Source organism: Cebus imitator, unplaced genomic scaffold (genome assembly GCF_001604975.1).
Source record: "Cebus imitator isolate Cc_AM_T3 unplaced genomic scaffold, Cebus_imitator-1.0 Scaffold2, whole genome shotgun sequence".
NCBI lineage: Eukaryota > Metazoa > Chordata > Mammalia > Primates > Cebidae > Cebus > Cebus imitator.
The window spans coordinates 7,437,240-7,446,876 of record NW_016107317.1 but is presented as its reverse complement, the minus strand read 5'-3'; the positions used below and the strand labels follow the sequence as shown (position 1 = coordinate 7,446,876).

The following is a 9,637-nucleotide window of genomic DNA, read 5'->3' as shown; positions in this document are numbered from 1 at the left end:
AGATTGTAAAGAGATCAAATTATGTGAGACATGCTTATAATATTAATTGATAAAAACAGAATTTTAAATTATATCTACCATATGCTCCAATCAAAAATTTTAAAAACTTAAATATGAAATAAATATTAAAGAAGTATTAAAATGTTAACATTAATGGCCATTATATTTGATAGGAAAAAATTTTTCCTACTTCCTAGTTTTATTTCATGCATAAGTTAGGTTTTTGTTTTTGTTTCTGTTTTTGTTTTTTTTGACATAGGGTCTTTCTCTAGAGTACAGTAATGTGATCATGGCTCACTACAGCCTCAACCTCCCTGGCTGAAGCAATCCTCCCACCTTAGCCTCCCAAGTTGCTGAGACTACAAACACACACCACCATCCCCAGCTAATTTTTATATTTTTTGTGAAGATACAGTCTTGCTATGTTGCCCAGGCTGGTCTCGAACTCCTGGGTTCAAGCAGTTCTCCTACTTCAGCCTCCCAAAGTGCTGGCATTACAGGTGTGAGCCACTGCACCTGGCCTTAGGTTAGTTTTTTAATGAAAAAAAATTTAAAGAAAAACATTTCATATTTGCATGCAAATACCAATGCAATTTATCCATGATAAGAGAAGTTCCACTACATTTCAAATAAAGCCTTAAAGAATAGAGACTTTAGCTATACTTTTATATCAGTCATAACTACCAAAAAACTGAAATGTTCAATTTGGAATATTAAGTGTTTATGCCTAGAAAACACCTAGGTCCATTGTCACTGAGGTTATATGACTAAATAATAAAGAGATTGGGGGGAACATTTATTAAATATTTTCTATGCTATACCTAGGCACTGTGCTAATTACTTTAAATATATTATCTCATTTTTCATTTTAATCCTCAGAGTAACTCTATGATAGAGATCATCATCTGCAGAGGCAATTAAGAGCATAAACGCATGGCTTTTCATCTACATATAGTAAGTAGAACCAAGAATGTAGGTTTGCTGATGGGTCCTAAACAAAATTCTCAGGTAGTATCAGGTTCTATTTTAGAACTGAAAGTGCCCCTAAAGATTAGCTATCCCAATATGTCATAGATGAGGAATGTATTAGTCTGTTCGCACATATCTATAAAGATACTACCCAAGACTGTGTAATTTATAAACAAAGGAGTTTTAATTGACTCAGTCTCTCATGGCTGGGGAGGCCTCAGGAAACTTACAATTATGGCAAAAGGCAAAGGAAAAGCAAGGATCATATTCACGTGGCAGCAGGAGAGAGAAGTGCAAGCAAGGGAAATGCCAGACACTTATAAAACCATGAGATCTCATGAGAGCTCATGCACTATCATGAGAACAGCATGAGGGAAACCACCCCCAGGATCCAATCATCTCCTCCCTGGACAAGGGGAATTACAATTTGAGATGAGATTTGGTGGGAACACAGAGCCAAACTATGTCAAGAAAAATTCAGTATTCCAGAAAGAAAAGGGGTTAATGATCATACAACTTGTTAAAGGTAATAACACCAATTCCAGAATTATTGTTTCATTATTCTTTCCATTATAGCATGCTTTGTTTCCTGGTCACTGAGTTTAAATCAAAATGATTGAATATTTGCCTTCAAAAATTACCCTGATAATGTGCTCTTCCCCAGATGGATTATTTTCAAAAAGGAATTTTTAAAAGCTCTCCTGTCCATTCACATAACTTGAACATTGGAGACTTTAAGGATATAAATACCTTGAGGCCACATACTGATGCACCATCTGCTTTGGGGAAATAAACACAGTATATCCTCTTGAGGAAGCGGTACAGCTTTCAATATATAAATTTTCTATTAAAATGTTTATAAAGCAATTCTCCCTTTTGTTGCTACTAAATGAAAACACTGTATCATTTATTAAAAAATTCATTAAAGAATGCCACTCACAAAAAGATTCAATTAAGTATATGAAATTTATCCCACTGTGACCTGTATTGAGTTGTTTTTTAAGACAACGTAATCCCATTTTTATTCTAAGCTCCTCTCTGGAGGAAAAACTTGGATTTCATTAAGAAAAACAACTCTGCTCTCTCAATTAGAGTCCCACTGGAATTTGACTATGTGAACTGTCCTGACTATAGGGTGGGAAAGAGACCACTCATACTCTATCTCACACACACACACAGCCTTCCTATAGTATCCTTTCTACATAAGATTAACCAGTGTTAATTTTTTTTGAAGAAATATCACAGCACTCATTTATTTTTCTCTATAAGCCCATTAAAGGTCATGCCCTCGTCCAAGTTTGATGTGCTGAAAATCATAACTAACTGCTCTCAGGCTTAAGCATTCCCACTGAAATTGTCCTCTCTCCTCTCTGATGATATAGAGCACCCATCTGTCTTTTGCATCGTAGACTCTTTCAGACAATCTAGTTAAACTTCTTTCCATGTGCAGAAATCCCCACTGCAGGAACAATAGGCCATCCATATTCTGCTTGAATGGCCTTAAATGATGAAAAACTCACTTGTATTTCCTGAGGCCATTGTGCATTGCAGGAGTAGCTTTAGCATGAGTTTCTTCCTGTATTGGTCAGGGAGTCTGATAATGTTTGTCTAAATGTCCCATGGGTTATTAGACATGACTACCTCCACAAGAGAGGCAATAATTAAACTGTGTGAGGATGGCAGTTTTGTTCTCTCATTAATTTCATTTACCCAGCACTTTCTACGTGTCTTCATGTTCTGTAGGACCTTAATCTTTATTTATTAAAAATACATACAGCAAAAATAAGGGCTTAGGCACTTGGGGTTGTAATTTTTTTCTCACTTACAAACTTTTTATTCCTGGTTAGGCATTTTTTAAGTGCTGAACTATAGACTGGTTTCACCAAAATCACCAGGAAATTATTATTTTTATTATTATTTTAATAGTAATAGTAGTAGTATTTTGAGATAGGGTCTCATTCTGTCACCCAGGCTGGCATGCAGTGGTGCGATCTTGGCTCACGGCAACCTCCACCTCCCAGTTCAAGCTCTTCTCCATGCCTCAGCTACCCCAGTAACTGGGATTACAGGTTTGCCACCACCCCTGCTAATTTTTGTATTTTTAGTAGAGACAGGGTTTCACCATGTTGGCCAGGCTGGTCTCGAACTCCTGTCCTCAAGTGATCTGCCTGTCTCAGCCTCCCAAAGAGCCAGGATTATAGGTGTGAGCCACTGCACCTGCCTGAAATTATTTCTTTAATCTTGGGTCTCCCACTCCTAAAGATCATGATTCAGAAAGTCTGGAATAAAGCTTGGGAAATCACATTTAAAAAAAAAAAAAAAAAAAAAAAAAAAAAAAAATAAAAAAAAAAAAAAAAAAAAAAAAAAAAAAAAAAAAAACACCCTGTTCAACACATTCTGGTACATATCTTGGTACAATTTTAAGAACTACTGATCTAAATAACTCCTGAATCTCTAGGGTCTCTTTAGTATTCTACAACTGGGAACCGTTACTATGCTTATCAGTATTTAAACTCCCTATGTACACTAATTGTGACTTCCACCCTACAACAATGAAAGTATGCCTTTTCTATACCCTATATAGCAGGCTGGATTCCATGGAAACAGCCTTGGAGTCAGAGGTTAGCATTCAGGAAGTTTGTTTGGGAGTGATTGATAACTATGGGGTAAGGAAATGAAGCAGGATTGGGCAGAATGAGAAACTGGGCTGAGATGCCATCTCGAAAAGACCTCAGCTGACTCTCACAGGCAGTTTTGAAGCTGGACTAGCCCTTTGATGTTGTTCTGAGTTGGGACGGGGGATTGGGACTCTCTACTAGGTACGGACCTGTCATTGGATGCAGGCTACCTCAGGAAGGGGCCATGATCTTTGCAAAGTGGTTTCTTCATCAGAGGGCAACCAATGGGGAAGTAAATTCCTTCAGTGCAGAAGGGGAATTTGGGTGCACTTCCCAACATCCACTTTACCCCCTTCATAGGAAAAAAGAAGGCAAGAGTTAGACCCAAGCATTCTTCAGCAGAGAAAAGCTTTTAAGCCACAGAAAAGAGCACATTACTATCTCTCACTTCCTCCCAGTTCAAGCACTGGATGTTTATAGAATGAGTCACCACTAAAATGACACATGAATTTCTACATGGAATTATTTCTAATGCCTTAAATGGCACTTCTTAGGGCTCTTCATGCCTACAGTTTTGATAAATCAGAATAAATTGCTTTCAAACAACTGGTCTTTTCTGTTTATTGGGGCAAAAGATTTGTAGCTACTTGGGAGGCTGAGGAGGGAGGATCAATTGAGCTCAGGAGTTCAAGTCTGCAGTGAGCTATGATTAGTACCACTGTACTCCAGCCTAGGTAACAAAATAAGACCTGTCTCAAAAAAAGAAAAAAAAAAACACTGTCTCAAAAGTAAATAAAACAAAACAAAATATAAAATAAAATGGTCCCTGAATCCCATCTTCAGAATTGCTTATTCATAGATCTGGAGAGGAGCTAAGAAATCTGCACTTTTAACAAACACCATGTTGTGGTTGTGACACAGGTAGCCCCCAGCCATATTTTGAGGAAAAAAATGAATTAAGAAAATCTTAAAACAATCAGTGAGTATATATAATACATATACTAAAATGAAACACATAATGTATGCATAAGCTTGCATTTTAAAGACTTCAGTGAGAAAGAGAGGATGTAGATGAAAATGAAATCTGTTTGGATCAAAGGAAGATCATGTGATGAAAATGATCTCTCCTGGGCCGGGCGCAGTGGCTCACGCCTGTAATCCCAGCACTTTGGGAGGCCGAGGCGGGTGGATCACGAGGTCAAGAGATCAAGACCATCCTGGTCAACATGGTGAAACCCCGTCTCTACTAAAAATACAAAAAATCAGCTGGGCATGGTGGCGCGTGCCTGTAATCCCAGCTACTCAGGAGGCTGGGGCAGGAGAATTGCCTGAACCCGGGAGGCGGAGGTTGTGGTGAGCCGAGATCGCGCCATTGCACTCCAGCCTGGGTAACAAGAGCGAAACTCCGTCTCAAAAAAAAAAAAAGAAAATGATCTCTCCTTATCTCTTCTTGCTGAGGTATTATTTTTCTTCTATACAGAAAAATAATACCTGCCCCAGGAAAAGAGGAAGAGAAGATACAAAAAGGATCTAGTTAGTTACCAAGAGCTGGTCACTGGTCATTATCAATACGGAACAGGCAACAGCTAAAAGTTGTAGCAACTCTTAAAATATCTGGGAAATAATGCACAGATCTAGGGATCTTCCACCATCAAAGACGTTTGGAAAGAGGAATTATTACACTTTTGCTCAATGCAGAACAAGAATCATAATCAGACTAGGCAAAGGCTGAGAACAGTTGAAGATTTGAGGTGTTGCTCTAATTGTTACCTTTGGAATATATATGTCATTAGTAGTCAATACTCTATATTAAAAGTAAATAATATTTGTTCCATACTAAAGTCTATTATTTTAGAAAATGTATGACTAATATTATTATGTATACTGGCAACAAACAAATAGAAAATATCATTTAAAAAATAACATTTAAAAAGCATCAAAGGATCACCATGGCGGACAAGAGGCAGGACTAGATTGTAGCTCCAACTCGGACAGACAGAGAAGTGTGTGGAGGCTTGCATTGTGAATTTTAGCTCTGAAACAACTGCAAGAAAAAACTAGGAATCCCAAGAGGTCCCACAGATCCTCTACAATAAGAGGACTGTTCTTCCAGGAGCCGGGAGACACCCCAAATACTGTGAGTGCCCAAGCCATGGAAGTGGGAAAGTGAGATCCTATGCCCCTGAACACACACCCCTACTGGGGAAACTGAAGGTCTAGTTTGTGGGAGAAGTTTCTGACCTTACCTGGAGCTTAGTCCATTTAGAGAGCCAAGTGAAATACAAGGGCGAAAGAAGCAGTGGGAAACACCCTGGGAGTTTGCTGGGTCCCCAAGCAGGCCATTCTGGCCTGGCACCACAGGGATCCTTTGGGAGGGTGGCCAGAGGCACAGGGGAAAACAGCAGGGTGGGGGAAGAACCAAAACCCTTTGCTTTTGCAGCTGGGAGGTGGGTAGCCTGGAGCAAGTCCTTAAGTCCTGCTCACTCACTGCTTGGAAACAGACTTGGGGCTGGTAGGGCACACGATGGGAGCGAGACCTGCCCATCAGATTGCATGGGAGCTGGGTGAAGTCTGTGCTGATGGATTTCCCCCACTTCCCTGACAACCTGCATGACTCAGCGGAGGTAACCATAATCCTTCTAGGTACATGACAGTGACCTGGGAATCTCAGCCCCTCCCCGCCAGCAGCCACAGCAAGACTTGCCCAAGGAGAGCCTGAGCTCAGATACACCTAGCCCTGCCCCTACCTGAAAGAGCTTCCCTACCCACCTTTGTAGCTGAAGACAAAGGGCATATACTCTTGGGAGTTCTAGGGCCCCACTCACCACCAGTTCCTTTCCATACTACAATAGATGATGCTCTGTGGAAAGTGTCACCTTCCAGCAGGAGGTCAACCAGCACAAATATAGGACATTAAGCCACCAAAGCTAAGAACTCTCACAGAGTCCATTTCATCCCCTGCCACCTCCACCAGAATAGGTGTGGGTATCCACAGCTGAGAGACCCACAGATGGTTCACATCACAGGACTCTGTGCAGACAACCCCCAGTAACGGCCCGGAGTCAAGTAGACTTGCTGGGTGGCTAGATCCAGAAGACAGATAACAATCACTGCAGCTCAGCTCACAGGAAACTACATCCATAGGAAAATGGGGGGAGTACTACATGAAGGGAACACTTCATGAGACAAAAGAATCTGAACAACAGCCTTCAGTCCTCTACCTTCCCTATAACAGAGCCTACCCAAATGAGAAGGAACCAGAAAATCAACTCTGGTAATATGACAAAACAAGGCTCTTTAACACCCCCAACCCCAAAATCACACTAGCTCACCACCAATGGATCCAAAGCAAGAAGAAATCCCTGATTCTTGGCAACCAACAGAATGGGAAAAAATTTTTGCAGTTTACCCATTGATAAAGGGCTAATATCCAGAATTTACAAAGAACTAAAACAGATTTACAAGAAAAAAACAAGCCCATTCAAAAGTGGGTGAGGATATGAACAGACACTTTACAAAAGAAGACATACATGATGCCAACAAACATATGAAAAAATGCTCATCATCACTGGTCATTAGAGAAATGCAAATCAAAACTACATTGAGATACCATCTCATGCCAGTTAGAATGGCGATCATTAAAAAATCTGGAGACAACAGATGCTGGAGAGGATGTGGAGAAATAGGAAAACTTTTACACTGTTGGTGGGAGTGCAAATTAGTTCGATCATTGTGGAAGACAGTGTGGTGATTCCTCAAGGACCTAGAAACAGAAATTCCATTTGACCCAGCAATCCCATTACAGGATATATATCCAAAGGATTATAAATTGTTCTACTATAAGGACACATGCACACGAATGTTCCTTGCAGCACAGTTTACAATAGCAAAGACCTGGAACCAACCCAAATGCCCATCGATGATAGACTGGGCAGGGCAAATGTGGCATATATACACCATGGAATACTATGAAGCCATCAAAAATGATGAGTTCATGTCCTTTGTAGGGACATGGATGAACCTGGAAACCATCATTCTCAGCAAACTGACACAAGAGCAGAAAATCAAACACCGCATGTTCTCACTCACAGGCGGGTGTTGAACAATGAGAACACATGGACACAGGGAGGGGAGCACTACACACTGGGGTCTCTTGGGGGTAATAGAGGAGGGACAGCGGGGGGTGGAAAGTTAGGGGGGATAGCATGGGGAGAAATGCCAGATATAGGTGAAGGGGAGGAAGGCAGCAAATCACACCACCACATGTGTACCTATGCAACAATCTTGCATGTTCTTTGCATGTACCCCAAAACCTAAAATGCAACAACAAAAAAAAGGGAAATCCCTGATTCACCTGATAAATAATTCAGGAGGTTATTAAGCTAATCAGGGAGGCACCAGAGAAAGGTGAAGCCCAATGCAAGGAAATCCAAAAAATGATACAAGAAATGAAGGGAGAAATATCCAAGAAAATAGCAAAAACAAAAAACTATCAAAACTTCAGGAAACATTGGACATACTTAGAGAAAATGCAAAATGCTCTGGAAAGTCTCAGTTATAGAACTGAGCAAGTAGAAGAAGGAAATTCAGAGCTCAAAGACAAGGTCTTCAAATTAACCCAATTCAACAAAGACAAAGAAAAAAGAATAAGAAAATATAAACAAAGCCTCCAAGAAGTCTGAGATTATGTTAAATGACCAGATCTAAGAATAAACAGTGTTCCTGAGAAAAAAGAGAAATCTAAAAATTTGGAAAACATATTTGGAGGGATAATTGAGGAAAAATTCCCCAGCCCTGCTAGAGATCAAGAAGCATAAAGAACACCTTGGAAGTTCATCAAAAAAAGATCATTGCCTAGACACATTGTCATCAGGTTATCTAAAGTTAAGATGAAGGAAATCATCTTAAGTGAGACAAAAATACCAAGTAACCTATAGAAAATCTATCAGATTAACAGCAGATTTCTCAGGAGAAACTCTATGAGCTAGAAGTGATTTCGGCCCTATATTCAGCCTCCTCAAACAAAACAATTATCAGCCAAGAATTTTGTATCCAGCAAAACAAAGGATCATATATGAAGGAAAGATACAGTCATTTTCAGACAAATGCTGAGAGAATTCACCACTACCAAGTCATCACTACAAGAACTGCTAAAAGGAGCTCTAAATCTTCAAACAAATCCTGGAAACACATCAAAATAGAACCTCTTTAAAGCAAAAATCACACGGGACCTATAAAATAAAAATACAAAGTTAAAAAGCAAAAACAAAAAAAGGTACACAGGCAACAAATAGTACAATGAATGCAACAGCACCTCACATCTCAATACCAACATTGAATGTAAATGGCCTTAATGCTCCACTTAAAAGATACAGAACTACAGACTAGATAAGAACTCACCAACCAACTATCTGCTGATTTCAGGAGGCTCACCTAACACATAACGACTCACATAAACTTAAAGGGATGGAAAAGAGCATTTAATGCAAATGGACACCAAAAGTGAGCAGGATCGCTATTCTTATATTAGACAAAATAAAAAAAAAAAAAACTTTAAAACAACAGCAGTTAAAAAAGACAAAAAGGGACATCATACAACAGTAAAAGACCTTGTCCAACAAGAAAATATCACAATCCTAAATATATATGCACCTAACACTGGAGCTCCAAAATTTATGAAACAATTACTAGTAGACCTAAGAAATAAGAGAGACAGCAACACAATAGTAGTGGGGGACTTCAATATGACACTGACAGCACTAGACAGGTCATCAAGACAGAAAGTCAACAAAGAAACAATGGATTTAAACTTTGCCTTGGATCAAATGCACTTAACAGATATATACAGAACATTCCTTCCAACATCCACAGAATACACATTCTATTCAACAGCACATGGAACATTCTCCAAGATAGGTCATATGATAGGCCACAAAATGAGCCTCAATAAAGCTAAGAAAATTGAAATTATATAAAACACTCTCAGGGCCGGGCGCGGTGGCTCACGCCTGTAATCCCAGCACTTTGGGAGGCCGAGGCGGGTGGATCAC

At 39.6% G+C, this 9,637-nt stretch overlaps 1 long non-coding RNA gene across 1 annotated transcript in view; it reads right to left on the bottom strand.

Moving 5' to 3' along the window:
- Positions 1–506: 506 nt before the first annotated feature.
- Positions 507–9,637, bottom strand: part of LOC119471257 — a 12,799-nt gene continuing 3,668 nt past the window's right edge. The window contains exons 3-4 of the long non-coding RNA XR_005200292.1: positions 6,699–6,703; positions 507–521 (exon numbers count right to left, since the gene is read on the bottom strand). This is a non-coding gene — a long non-coding RNA (uncharacterized LOC119471257). The remainder of the gene's footprint in view (positions 522–6,698; positions 6,704–9,637) is intronic.